At 33.4% G+C, this 15,207-nt stretch overlaps 1 long non-coding RNA gene across 1 annotated transcript in view; it reads left to right on the top strand.

The window, feature by feature from the left end:
- The window catches only part of LOC135288456 (uncharacterized), a 34,008-nt gene extending 19,246 nt beyond the window's left edge, over positions 1-14,762 (top strand). Inside the window, exons 3-4 of the long non-coding RNA XR_010351547.1 lie at positions 11,373-11,436; positions 14,637-14,762. This is a non-coding gene — a long non-coding RNA (uncharacterized LOC135288456). The remainder of the gene's footprint in view (positions 1-11,372; positions 11,437-14,636) is intronic.
- The last annotated feature ends 445 nt before the right edge of the window (positions 14,763-15,207 follow it).

The raw sequence follows: 15,207 nt of genomic DNA, 5'->3' as shown, positions 1-15,207 counted from the left end.
CTATTACAAATCACAAATGCTTAACAGTGAATAACACTCTAAGTGCCTGAGAATCCTACCTGATGACTTTCAGAAAATGCATTAGCTGTAGATTACTTCAGATTCTATAGTTAGATGCACAGATATGCCAGTTCTTCTTTCACTTTTATGATTTATTACCCCAACTGTATGTACAAATTCTTATGTAAACATAAGAGAATTAGGCTTTCTAGAACTTTCTGACCTTGTTTCATAAATATACAGACCTCAGGAGCAGATTTCAGATTTGCTTCTCAGGCTCATATTCAGACAGCCATAGAAGAATATCATAGCCATAAAATCAAATCATGTTAAATACATTATGGTGAGAAAAAAATAAACACGTATTATATCAACCATATTATCTCTTCAAATTATCAAATAACTCTTACAACTGATGAAAACTAAAGAACTTTTAAGTGCAGGTCTCTTCTTTCATAGTCTGCTAGTAGTATTTGAAAGTAGTTAGTTATTTAAAACATTTGTGCCAAACTGCTTTTATAATTAGAAAAATTGGCTCAGTAATCACAGCATCCAGATGGATGCAAACAGCACAGGTTTTAATTTAAACAGGTTTGTCTGTCACCAGAGAAATGGACCTTCTTTGCAAAGTTCTCTGCTTAACACTCCCACCAAAGCCTATTCTCATGAATCATTCACTGAGATATACCTATGTAAATGAGGACTTATGAAACCAGGCCCTAAGTTTATTGAAATGCAAAGTACAGTTAAACATAGTTTAGGGTAGTTTCTGAAAGAATATCTAGAAAATTGTTATTTTGTTTCTTATAGAGAGCACAGTTTTTATTTTGTCTAATGCTGATAGTTTTACAGAAATCTAGACTTACCTGAGAAAATAATGGATTGAAGATTATTTTTATCTTCTATTTTGCTCTTTTCATAGTTTTTCTTTTTTGTTTGTTTTTATTTTCTTTTGTTTTTTTTTTTTTGACTGTTTGTTTGTTTACTATTCTTTCTTCTGTTTTTGCTGATTGCTATTTGTGTCTTTATCTGCCTGCTGGGATGCATTTCATCCACTTTAAGAGTGAGCTATTGTCAATCAATCCCCTTGAGAGAATGAGAATAGTGTTTTCAATGTTCTCAATTTGATACCAGTAGAAAAAAAATCAGAATTATCACAAACAAAAAGTAAAATAGAAGATACATTTAAGAAATATAATATAGAATTGGCATGATAGTAAGAATCAGGAATGACACTTTTAGGTTTGGATAGCTCATAAAAGACTTGAAAAGCACAACTGCCAACCATTTTGAAAATACACTCAGGAATATGGTCATTTCTAATTTCAAAATATTTTAAAAAGCAGAGTATCTCACCTGTACATAGGTGACACATCTTAAAAAATACTGGGGTAAAACACTCAGAAAGCAGAGAGACTTCTCTCTTTGCAGGTTTAATAGAACCCCTTTTTTTTCCCATCCAAGTGGAATGTTTCCAGTCCTTGCATTACAAAGAGAAAGTACCTAGAATGCCCAGAAACAAACCTACTCAGCCAGCTTTTCTTTTATGTTCTGCTCTTCAGGTTTCTTGTTCTTCCTGTTATCTTTAAAAATGTAGTACTTTCCTTATTTTCTTTTTCTTTTTTTTTTTTTTTTTTTTTTTGGGGGGGTTGGTAAAAGATGTGATGCTGCTGTGTGCTGTATGAATTACAGCTAAGGAGGCTTAGATTGCCTTTTATCATTCTAATTACTAAGATTCCTGAGCAGAGATGACTCAGTGACACATCTGAAAGGAGTGAGAAGTTATTTCACCTTTCATTCATTGATTAGGCTCTGAATGAGAAAAAATTAAATGGAAAAGGCATACTTATTTTAAAAAGGATGTAAGCAAGAAATTCCATTAAGAAAACAATTTAAATATATATAATATATATACAGACAAATATATGTGTGTGTGTGTGTGTGTGTGTGTGTATGATTGTGCTCTCAAGTGTAAAACCACAGTCCTGTACGTGTACATAAACATATTCATAGATAGGCTACTAATATATGTATTGAGGTAACATTTCCATTTTTTAAGGGAAAGGCTTTATGACTTGAAATTAAATTACTTTATGTTCCAAACTCTACTACTACTACTACTGTTCCTACTACTACTACTACTATAGCTCACCAAACACAAAACAAAAAAATCCCAACATCAGATTTCCACTAAAATAGATCTTTTATTCAAAGTTTTATTCAGCAGCTGAGTGAACCTTACTGGTTCCAGTAAATTCCTAATCCTCAGGTATGGTCAAGCACCCTAGAAAGTGCTTATTTCTGTTGGTTTGGAAGCCTGAAGCTATGACGATGCTTTGCTCTTCTTGATAGCTTTTCCTAGTTTTTTAATTTTCTACTTGTTCCACCTCAGACTAGACAAGTAATTTCCTCTTAACATGTCTAGTTTATCTGCATGGAAAAACAGATTTTCCCCTCCCTCAAAGGCTTCATGTGCAGGGTCCCCAAGAATGCAAACAGGCAGATGTGCTCTCTTGCTACCTTGCAGTGCAAACAGTGATTGTGAATAAATGCATTGCACAAACCTGATCCACAAAATCACTTGTTCCAATAAAATACAAACATTTGAACATGTTAAAGGGGTTTATTTGGTTTGTTTTTGGAGGTGTTTTTTTTTAATAAACAGTGGTTTAAAACTGTAATCTGGAAAACAGATTGAGTCCATTCTCAGAGTTTGGTTAAGAGTAGTGCAAGCTAAATGTCATGGAACCATCAGTGGCAACAATGGAAATGTCTTCTTCTGCTGGGATTACATAGTAAAGTTAATCCACATGCTGGTATTAAAATAGAAAAAATTTAAAGAAACTGTAATGTTGTATTCTTTTGCAAAATACTATGCAACCATGTGTGTCAGAAATATTGCATGCAATTTAGGTGACATCTATTTCTCAGATACTTATAACTGCAATCGCTGATTATATGACATATTCCCAGATAATCCTAGCATAAAATTCATGCTGCAGAGGAAGAAAAAAACTGAATTTTGGCTGGTCTGCTTGGTGGTTTTGACCAATGTAGCCAGGGGTTTGGGGAGAGGTAGGGTTTATTTTCTGATTCTCATCAGTTAATCAGTCTGACTTTGAGAAATATTCAGCACCAAGCATTGAAGTGAGGAGATTATATGATATTATTTTGTCCTCTCTTCTGTAGTCAACTCATGAAATTTTATGGAAATTTAAATTAAATGCAGGAAAATACATCTGGTCAATTGCAAATCAAGAAGACATATCTAGCCTAACATCTGCAGATGATCACAGGAAGATATTAATCATGAACCACTGTCAAAAAAACAAAGTGGTATGTAATCACTTTGCCTGTATTTTTTTCACAGCGGTTAATGTCAAGCTTTGTGTATTGCTGTAACTTTGCCTGAAAAAGTAAAAAATACCAACTATTTCGATTTGAGAATATAAACACTGAGACAAAGCACCCTTCAGTCTTTTTTCTTACAGCAAACTTTGTGTGTTTATCGCTTTGCAAAATACTCTCAAATATTTTTTTATTGTCCTTGTTCAACATTTCTCCAGGATTTTCTTAAAATAGCTACAAAAGTGACACACTTCTACCACTACTATGAAGAGATAAGTTTTTTTTTTCTGTTTTACTAGGAAGTTTCTTTTGGATATGACAACGTTCTTTGTTGAAAACTGTGGTGAAGAAAAGAGCTATTAAAAGTTAATGAATTCTGAAACTATACTTTTTATGACTGATGCTCATACAGATTTCACATTCTCATTTCTTGCTAATCTCTATGGCAACCTTTTGCAGATTTAGTAGTCACAAAGAAAGGACTGGTACAGTACTAAAAATGAATCCAATTTCACTCCTAAAAACCTAAAGCCAAAATGTATTTCAGCTAAATGTATTTGCTGTGTTGATATAAGCACAGGACTTTGGTGAATAAATTAAACTTTGAGAGCTCAATTTTGTGCTCAGATCTTCCATATATAATTTGAATTCTGCTTCTCATCTCATTGCAGAATCCTATTTTTCACATTGAATTCAAAATCATATATTGTCGAGATAAATTAATCTGTAAATAATCAGTAGATGATTTTAGGACCTCCATGAAGCTATACACAAGCTGAAAATTAGGTAGGTATTTACATTGCTTGTTGAATTGTAGCTCAGGTATTTATGGGTAGAATTTTTGCATTCCAATTCAGTGAAGCAGCAGGATAAGAATTCTTGTGCTCATGCTAGGTATCTTATCCTTTTCTTTAGATGGCAAGTAAAAGCTTTATCTCCTATGATTACCAGTCTCATACCAATTCTGAGGGAAGTCCAACCAGTGTTCAGGGTAACGACTTTAAATTATGAAGCTATTAACATTTGCACCTTGAAATGGATATAATCAAACAACAAGAAGAAAACAAGCAAAATATACAGACACACATTTCTAAATGCTTTCCGATAGCTTAATTCAAATTCTAAGAAGTTAACATGCACTAAAAGGAAAAGTGATATAGCTACTTGGATGCAAACACCATCAATTTGTCCTATGCAGAATAAAACAAAAGTAAAATAAAACAAAAATTAGTAGGTCTCATTTCTTTTAGAAAGAGAATAGCAAAGCAAAAAAAAACCCTCAGAAATACACCACTTTAAAAAAAATTCTATGCAGTCACATTATGTCAAAATCATACTCAAATGTAGATAAAGTGAAAAATTATATTTTAGCAATATATCATACCTTTATATTTCATTAATTTTTAATCAATCATGATTTCACATTGTGAAAATTCTGTTCCTTATAAATGGTTGATATGCAGAAGTGACATTTTGTTTTGAGCTAAATATTATTAAGTCGCATATCTCAAGTTTTACCATGGAAAGTCAATTCTGAATTGAAAGACGTAAAGGAGTAATTTAATTTCATGCTGGTTAGATTATTGTAGACCTAAAACCCTAGAATTGTAACAGGATGCCTGGGGAACATTATGGGGCCCTGGTATGGATCCAGGAATCTATTAAAAATGGTTTCTCATTTTCTGATTTCATGGAAAGGAGTCCAAGCAGCCTTATAAGATAGGCTGTTCAAAATCTGTGTCTCCAGGTGTCTTAGCTGAGGCCTCACTAGAATGTGTGAGGGATTTGGGTTGTCACATCTACAGATCCTGGCTTCAATGCCCTGAAACATCTTCAAATCCATTTTTGTTTTCCAAGACACTTTTCATGTTCAGTCATTGGCATTCAATGACAAAGCTCAGTTTAGTAAGAAAATTATTTCTGGTTTAAGCTATGAAGAGAGAACCACACATGTTTTATCTTATTTCCTTAGGAAGTATTGAAGTAAATTAATGGTTTCTTGCTGAATGCTTGAGTTGCACCAAAACATTGTTTTGAAACAGCAATCTTCTCTGTGAATTTTTTTTTGTTAAGTATACAAGCAGTACTGCAGAAAGACTACGCCTGCTAGCTCAGATTACAGGAATTCATCAAACTGAGGACATAATTCCTGCATGAGTTTTACACATGCACACTCCCAGTGACTTCTGCAGACTTCTTCTTAATTTACATCAGTCTCAATTGGATCAGAGATTCATTTCAGGAGCTTTGGAAGTTGAGAGCAAACATGTCTGATAGTCACACAAACCAATACATGAGAGTTAACAACAGTTTAATGTTGCCTCAAGCTGTTTAAAGTATCATCCACACAGCTGTGTAGCTGTGTGGAAATGCCTTGTTTGGAAGGTGAACTATAAGTGAGAGCAAAATCTGTCTCATATGAAAGGTTACGAAGATCAGTCTCAATTTCACTGAGACAAAATCAGAGACAGCACAGATAATTAATGCCATGAAATAATTATCTTGTTTATGCTGGACCTTTTCTCCTTGTATAGTCAACCCAAACTTGGAGCAAATGAAGAACTAATAAGAAAATTTAGTAAGTTGGTGCACAAACCAGCCATCCAAAATTTCCACTGAATGTTTCAGAGTGCTCTGTAGCTCAGTTAGCCTCAGAAAGGAATCCCTATTCAACCAGTTACAGGAGCAACCATCATCTGAAATTAGAAACCCATCAAAACACTGTTCTAAATTAAAACTGCATGGATAATGCAGATTTTCCAAGGAGATGTCCATATTGACATTTTAAGCAAAATTTTAAAGGATAACACTTGCAACCTTTGAGTGACTGTTTGCCATAGTTGCTCAGCCAGCTGCCCTCCTCTTCTCTTTCCACAATAGACCATGTAAGATTTTTGTGGGATTTGAGCTGATGCCTCTGAACAATCTTTTATTGCACCATGGCTGGAGGTTTGTTACCAACTTCAAGGCTAATCTACACATCTTTTCACTACAGCCTGTATGCATAATCTATGGAGTATGTATATAACTTCTCTTTGCCCTGAGTTGTTCTGTTCCTACTAGATTTTAATGAGTGAGTTGTATCATTATTAGTGAAAAAAATCATTCATAGATTTATGGGGGAAAAGAATTGAAGGTCATTCATTGTGAAAATAAACAAAAATGTATTTATAAAATTGAGGAAATAAATATGAGGAAAGAAAATCCAATTTCCAGAAAAATAATGCTGTATTTTTCAAACTTTTCTATAAATATTTTCTAAACATGGCATTCCAGAAGGAAATATATTTAAAATATGCCTTTGTGGAAGATCAAAGTACATTCAATTTTCGTACAAATTTGAAAAAGTCAACTTTTTAAATGTCAAAAATAGAATCATCGTCTGGTTGTTGCCTTTATTTTAACTGCTGAACTCTCTGCTGTTCCTTTATTATGGAAGCACAATAGTTTCTTTGGTACTTGACCTCCTAACTGCTATTGCCTTCTTTTCTCCTTTCCTTTTCTCTGCTCTGCAATTTATCTCAGTCTCTTAAGACCTCCCCCTTAATTTCTCCATTTTCACTGGCATTAAAAATAACTGCTGAAGCTCACGGTGTCAGTGTCTTTCCTACTGCTTCTGCTCTTTCCTCATTTCTTTTCTGTATAGCTACTATGCTGTCTTCACGGATTTTTTTTCTTCATTCTCATTCCACCTCATTAGACTTCCAAAAGGTCAATATAAATCATTGGAATGGGCATACATATCTGATTTTAATAATTCTAATGAGTCTGTCCCCATGGTATTTAGATATCGATTGGTGTACAGTAACAGATTAAGCAATGAATATTCTTCCCTTTAAATGATTCTCAAAAGATTAGTTAATCTCCACTTCAAGAAAGCTTCTGTTACTCCTTATATTTTATTCCCATAAAAGCAGCTAATCTAGCTTTAAATTACATATATATCATGCTCAATATTAAAAAAAAGGAAAAAGTAAACTGTTAAAGAGGTCTTAAATAAACAGTGTAAAAGATTGAGAGTTTCACATTAATGAAAATTTACTTTTTTGGGGGTATTAAATTAGGAACCACTATAGCTTTCTATCAAGATAAAAAGACAAGCAAATTGCTGCAATTAAAATCTCATGAATTTTTGTTAATAAACTCTTCTCTTTTGTCTCTTCCAATGTCATGTCAAATACTAAAAACCATGAAGCAATTAGGAAGGTAATATGACTGACATCAGCATGAGATGGTTAATACATTGAGAAATAATATGTTTCCATCAGGAGTTGAAAGATAGAAGGTTTTGAAGCACAGCTAAAAAAACCCCAATATTATAAATGCTTTTAATTTTTTCCAGTTCAATGGCAGGAGATGTTTTAAATACACAAACAAGCAGAATAATCCAACTCCAAAGCAGAATAAATAATGATCATAAACCAGCTCCTAATGTGTAGACGAAAGTGTGCTATAGTAGCTAATCCACACTTAATAATAAACAACAATTAATTAAAGGTATACATGACTGAATTTAGAAATCTAATTATCCAGTTACATGATTTGATAAAATGTATAGGTAATTTAGTAGGTAACTGTCCCATTTTCTACTATGATTAATTATAGGTGTAAAATGTTATTAAATGCTAATTTAGTCTATCTCATCAGAATGTAGGTTATGTCTCTCATAACTTATGTTGTTATAGTTCATTGGCTTACAAGTCACTTGGCTTACAATGTGGGTAACTTATTCAATTCAACAGTATTTGAAAAATGAATAAAATTGTGATTATAGTATTTGATATGCTAATCAAAGGGGTGAATCTGCCTTCTGCATTCCCCATACTTCTAGATAACTTAATGACACAGTTAGTTCCTTTTTGATTTCTGTAGAGTCATATAACTGTAAATATTTCACGACTAAAATCCAGATATGGAAACCAAGTAAAATTTTTATTTTAAAAGGAAAGAGATTAATGCAAAGAAGAAATCTGTTAACAAGGAATTACAAGAATAAGAAGTTCCATCTACATATACTAAATAAGGTGTCAAAACTCATCCTACAATAGAAACTTCTTTTACTCTGTTCTGGTTTAGGTGGTCAAAAACAATGCTAATGTCTGAAAATCTCTGAAAAATTTATTTTAAATGTACTTAGCAAAAAAAACCCCCAAAACATAGAACATTATTTTTATGACCCATTACCATCTGTCATATACACAAAAATATGTAATGGTTCTTTATTTCTTTGCTTTGTCTTATTAAGGGAGTAAAATTACAACTCCAGAAAGAGTCTAAATAATGGCAAATTAAAAATACTAAAAATTAAGTTGAGTTTTTAAAATAAACAAAACACCAACCCAAAGCATGCACTGTATCTACTTGGTGAAATAGCATCTTCTCCTTTAAATATGTCACTGAAGCCTCAAATTCTTACCCAGTACACATTTCCTATAACTATTTTATATTAATATATCTCAGCCTACTGGTCACTTACAATACCTATGCTAGAAGGTATTCAAAACACTGTTCTAGTCTAAAGATCACAAATGTTTAAAAATTTTTGGTTGTATTTTTACTTTGAGGATGAAGACTTTCAGAATATATTCCTCATTGACCCTTCAAAGGTGCTTGTGTCTTTTGTTCTTTTTTTTCTCTTCATGTCTACTGTTTATCTGTTTTGAATAAACAGTACTCTCTTCCAAATAAAAAAATTATATCTGCAGTCAAGTCTTCAGTAAACCATCATAACAAGTAAATGTGGGATTTCTAGAGTGTAAAGTGAAAGGAAATAATGAGAACTAAAAGATTGTATTCACTAAATATTTAGTGAAAAAAACACAAACATGGGATCTTCATCACTTCAAACATGGGATGTCTGCATCACTTACTAGTGACACTCTCAATCTCTTTTCACTCTATGACTTCTACTGCTAATTCAGTTTATTACACTTGTTTGGGGATAGATTTGTTTTTTCTTTTTTGTTTTGGGAAGGTTTCTTTGTTGTTGTTGTTATATATTTGGTTTTTGGCTTTTGATTTTTTTTGGGTTTTTGATGGTCCAGTTCTGGAGAGTCAGGAGTCAAGGAACTCCTACCTCTGCATTGTGTTCAGATCCACCTAGAAAATCAGTTGACTTCCACTGAAACTACACACCAAGTTTTCTCAGTTGCCTGTAAAAAAGAATTGCAGTAGTAGATAATTGCAGATAATTTTCAGTAGTAATTAATCTGAATTTGTGGAGATGTTGCTAAATATGAAAATAGCTCAATTTTAAGTCAATACCTACTTTGTTGCTTGAAAAAATAACCTGAGGTGAAAGCTTCATATGGTGCTACTGGATTGTGGAAGCATTTCATGACCTCTGAATCTGTGATAGACTTCTATCCTCTGTCCCTCTCTTAGAATGAGCTGTAACTCTCTGTGATGAGTTATGGAGCTCATCATTGAGTCGTCCCCTGTGGTAATAATCAAATCACTGGGTAATCACTCCTTTCTGGTAGACAGTTGTGCAAATTTCAGTGGAAGGAACACAAAGAGATACATGTAGTTCTGTGAAAAGTTTATGCTTGAATAGTATTAATAGGTGTTAGAGTTGTCAGATCAATTCCCAGTACCAAATTACTAGACAAAAGAAACTCATGTTATAGTAGCTGATAACTCATTGTTAGGCTGTGTTGGTTTTGATGGGATTTTTTAAATGAGTGGTAATCCAAATCTGTAGTGTGTGTGTGTGTGTGTGTGTGTGTGTGTGCACGTAAGAGTGGTCTCTAGAAACTCTTAATTCTAATAAAAGCTTGTATACTGTCCAGATGAAACTGCTGAAATGGGAAAACTGAAGGAACTGAAGTAATTTCTATCTTCATGAAGATGAATGATAATTTTTGCGATTTAAGATTTTAAGTATGTGGTAATTTCTTTCCTCGATTGTTTAATTCTCTTTTTGTTGGTTTTCAAAGCTAAAAATTCAAATCCTCATCTGGTTTAAAAGATGCTTTGATGATCAGAAGGCTCATGAAATAGTACAAGAAAAGTTGCAAGTTCTTTGCAGTCTACTTACTTTAGGGATTTTTTTGCTATATTTTTTTTTTCCTCTTAGACCTGATGTGACAGAATTGAGTAGCTTTTTAGGCTTAAAACTTCTTGGCTGTAAGTGCTTACATAAGTCACATAATCAATGTTTAGATGCAGCTAAAAATTTGTTGTTTTTTCCCCTCTCAATAAAATGTATTTTTTCAGATACCTAGTAAGGATGATGTACACAAGGTTAACACCAGCTGCTGAATTTCTGTGTCATCCCTAGAGAAAGGTTTCTTTGGAGTATAATGTACTATAATGTAAAATTCAACTACAAATCACTCTCTTTTCTTTCACTACAGGTGAACCAGATTAGAAGGGGTTGGAGAAAGATAGCACATATGAATAGATCTTAAATTTCTGGCAGACATTAGAATATTGCTGGTCTTCTTTACTTTAAAAATTTAAATTATTTGTGAGATTACACAGTTCTCTGGGATACTTTCATGATTTTAAATAGTTGAAACAATTCAGTAATACAAATGGCTTATTCATTCATGAAACTGTATGCTCAGATTTCAAAAAATATTATCTGATGAGGGTTTTATCTTTTTTCCCCTAAGTGAAATTTTAATGCAGCAATATTCTAACTTTTTGGATGAAAATGTGGGTGCATGAAAGTTAATGAGGGATTGACACCTAATTCCCAGTGGATCGTATTAGTTAGTACATACTTACTGTGAAGTGCATGTGCTATTTTGTGATGGGTTGACCTTGGCTTGCTGCCAAGGTCTGACCAAGGTGCTCTCAAGCCTTCCCTACAACAGCATAGGTGAGAAAAGAGGATGGAAAAGATCCTGTGTTGAGTTAAAGATGGGTAGAGCTGCCTCCCATAATCATCACAGGCAAAACAGATGTAAAAATTAAAACAGATTTAAATTAACAGAAGGTTAATTTAATTTTATTGATAAATAAAACAAAGACATTAAAAATGTTGTCTGTGACGTTTCTCCTATTCCTTTTCCCAGGCTCAACTGTACTCCATCCTCAACTCCTCTGCCTCCTTCACTTTGAGCAAGCAGGAGCAGTAAGGTGGGTACTGGGATGGTATTTTTTAGCTCATTTTTGCCTTGAATTTCCAAAGCTACCTATTTTAAGCTTCAATCTTATTTGACTTTAGGATAATTGTAGACTCATAAAAATGAAGAAAAAAGTTAAAACTTTTTAGACTAGCCAGATTAAACACAACATCCCAGAAGATACTCTATATTATATTCTTAAACAATCAATTCATTATCACGTAAAGAATAAAAATATATGATAGAAAAAAATCCCAATTCCTTCTTTTGTCAGGACAGTTTGCCAACTGGACTCAATATTGGGAGTTAAAAAGGCTTTTTCCATTCTGTTAGTGGCATGATATACAAAATACGTTTTTGTTAAACTGCTGTTCTCCATCTCCATTAGAATAATGAATGGCTGTAAAAGCTATTGCTGATGCTAATTAAATTGTTAAAAATAAAATGAAATTATTATGACAAAACTAGAATATAAACCAAAATAATAATGACAAAATATAACTTATGCTTGCACTTGTTGGCAGCAATTTGGTTTATTATCTTGCTGCCTTATTTTGCTCCTCAGCTCTGGGAGATCTAAACCCATGCTGAAGATTGAAGTGAGTTAGTTTTTCCACATTCCCTGATGCTATGTGAAAGATCTCCAGGCAATAGATAAGCACATAAGAGTGTTTTTATCTGTAAGCCTGGGAAACACTGATGTACAAGAAATCCCAGCTGACTAAAAAACTCAAAGAGAAGTATTTTTTTCCTTATGAGAGCCGAAGGGCCCAGCAATAGCTCATGATCTCTGGGGTCTCTCTTTAACCTGATTGTAATTAATTCATTAATGTCTCTGCAGTGAAAAACACAGCCACCCTTATAGAGTGAGAAAGTTTAGAGTGGTAGATAAAATGGGAGTCTTGTCACTTTTGTGTCAATTTGGAATGCAGTTAGGAGAAATAAATTTTCTTGAAAAAAATCTAGATTTAACATTGGGAAAGTGCCTCTAAGTATAACAGAATAAAAAAGCTATCTAGCACCTGGTTCTGGTATCTCCTTCAAGTAATATTTCAGTGAGACATTAAAAGCAAAAATTTCTCATAAACGTCTGGTTATGCTCTGACCCATCCTAGCTCAGGTCTTGTGAACTAGAAGTATTCTTGAACTTCTTTCCACATCCACAGTGCTATGCAGGAGGGTATTGTTCTTAATCATCAAAAGTGAACATGAGTTGAATACAAGACAAGTTTTTGTAATTGTCTGGGCAGGCATGGAAGTCAGTTAAAGTAACACACCCTATCTCCATCCCCCCCAAACCAAAAAAATAAAAAAAAAATCAAAACCAAAAATCCCAAAACACCCAGAAAGAATATGTAGGTTATGTCTTTGTTAAGTTTAACATATTGAACAGATTCAATTCCCAAGATCCTTATACCCATTCTAAAACTTGGACTGTAGGTTTCTTTTTTAGAAGTCCTCAAGAGCTGCATTTCATCCAGGATTTAAGAGAGCATTAGTGTACCTTTCGTGTAGATAAATGATTCTTTCTCCCTTTTGGAATTGTCAGTTTCTTGTGGACAGCCTAAAGGTAGGCAGACCTTTCATTTGGTGGCTCGTCTATCTAATTACTGTCCACGAGGCCACTTGTGTTCAGTAGCCTTATTGCACCTTTTATCTTACTGTGATTATTGTGTCTTCTTATGTCTAAAGACTTCATGAAGTTTAAATTACTGATGAATGAATACTTGCACCCTATGTCATATGCCAATTAAGTGTGATTAAATTAAATGCTCCATTCTGTTGTTTTAACAAAGTGAATTCATTGGTGTGATAAGTGCTCTTCTTGCACTGGCTGAACCAATTTTCAGTCCAAATTGTAAACAGTTCTTTGAAGAAAATTTTTGCAGTCATTTCAATGCTTAAATTAGTGTTGTCTTGGTTCCTTTAGAAATCTTTTGTTTATTTCCTTTCCTATTTATCTTGAACAGAGCACTGGACATCTTGTAAGGTATGACCACATACCATCATTGGATAGCTAGGAAGCCAAAAAACAGAAGAGGGATTATGTATTGCTCAGAAATTATGAGATACATTATTAGAAGTAGTATGACAGTGATGATATGGAGCTGTAAATGTGCAAAATATAGAGCTGAATTCAGTAAAAACATCCTTACCATATGCAAAAAAAATTCCCCAAAACACAGCATAGGAATGATGCCTCTCCATTGTTGCTAACTGAGTTTAGATTATGTCACTGCCAAGACACAGAGAACAGTGAGAATTAAAAGCATTTTTCTTTGCTTGGTTTTTATCTTCCTATTTATGACCCCAGCTTCATTTCTTGCAGGGAATTATGAGTAATAACAGAACAGTATAACCCTATGCTATAGTTCTGTCCTCTGAGTAACATTCAATTTAGGCCCAAAATGTTAGTTAATTTCAAAATGCTGAGGTCAGGGTTCAGTAGTATCAGTAGTAATCTATAATCACTGTAAAGCTTAAAAACTCTGTTTCAATTCTGGAAATATTCCTATTCCTCTCTCTTCTGCTCTGCTCATCTTCTGAGAAATTACATTTATTTAAAACAGATATCAGGTGATAAGTTAGTAAGATTTTAAAATTGTATATTCAATCTTATGGTTTGTTTCTTTGTTGTTTTTTTTTTTTTTTTTTCTATTTTATTATCCTTTACGATCAAGAAGTGAAAGGTTAAATTCCCTATTCTGACCCTCACAAAATGTGATATAAGTGAGGTTTTTGTTACCAGTTCAAGCATTGTAGTCTGCTTTCCTTGGCTTTCCTTGATTTGTACACTTGCCTGCTGCAACCACACAGCTGCTACAGGAGGTTATAGCATTGTGCCAATATATTTATGTTCTTTCCCAACAATTGTGTGCTATGTTTTCAAAGTTTATTGATTCCTCAAGATCCATGGATACAATTGAACCCTCTGTGGTCATTCCTACACTAGTTTGTGCCCTCACAGCACTGGTTGGTGGAATTCTGGCAGTGAGATTACTTTCAGACATCTCCAAACATCTTTTATGGGCACTAACAAGTCATATTGCTGCAGTTTAATTGCTTCTGGCACTGCAAAGAGCTAAAGTTTAGATGGATGCTACCTATACATGCATTCATCTGTACTTTGTTTTCACACACTGCCCTGTCTAAATGTTCACAATAGCAATATAAAATAGACATTTATAACTCAAGGGTAATTTTTACTTTTAGGTCATTGCTTGTTAGAGAAAACCTGTATTTTCTCTCATTACACTTTCTTGAGGGGGAAAAGAACTTTGAATGCAACATTATGGAGAAATAGGCATGGTGCAGAACCACGACGTCAGTGTTTACCAGACACCAGTGGAAAAGCTTCTAGCCGACAACATCTCCAGAATCAACTTAGAAAGTCCTAATCATTAGGTTACCAATATATTTTTTAATTGCTTTCTTGTTTCAATAAATAATTTCTTATAATATCTGAACCTTGTACATCTGTGATTGATTTTATTATTTTGCTACCTTCACTAACTCTATAACATATACCAATTCCACTCTGGAGATGGAAAACCTGTTTGTGAAAATAGCTTTGGCATTCATCCTGATATTTTTAGAGCTAAGTAGAAAGATGATTTAATAAAAATTTGCCAGATAAACTTGATTGCTTCTTTAATAGAATTAAGAAATTAGTGGCTGAAAGAAAAGCATAATATGATAGGCATTTTCAATTAAGGAAAACATTTGATACTGCATTTTATAAAAGCTCTTTTCTCAAAATTAATTTAAATTGGCTTAAATATGA

The sequence above is a fragment of the Passer domesticus genome, chromosome 1 (genome assembly GCF_036417665.1).
Source record: "Passer domesticus isolate bPasDom1 chromosome 1, bPasDom1.hap1, whole genome shotgun sequence".
NCBI classification, from domain to species: Eukaryota; Metazoa; Chordata; class Aves; order Passeriformes; family Passeridae; genus Passer; species Passer domesticus.
The sequence above is the reverse complement of the archived record's forward strand: the minus strand, read 5'-3'. Positions and strand labels throughout refer to the sequence as shown.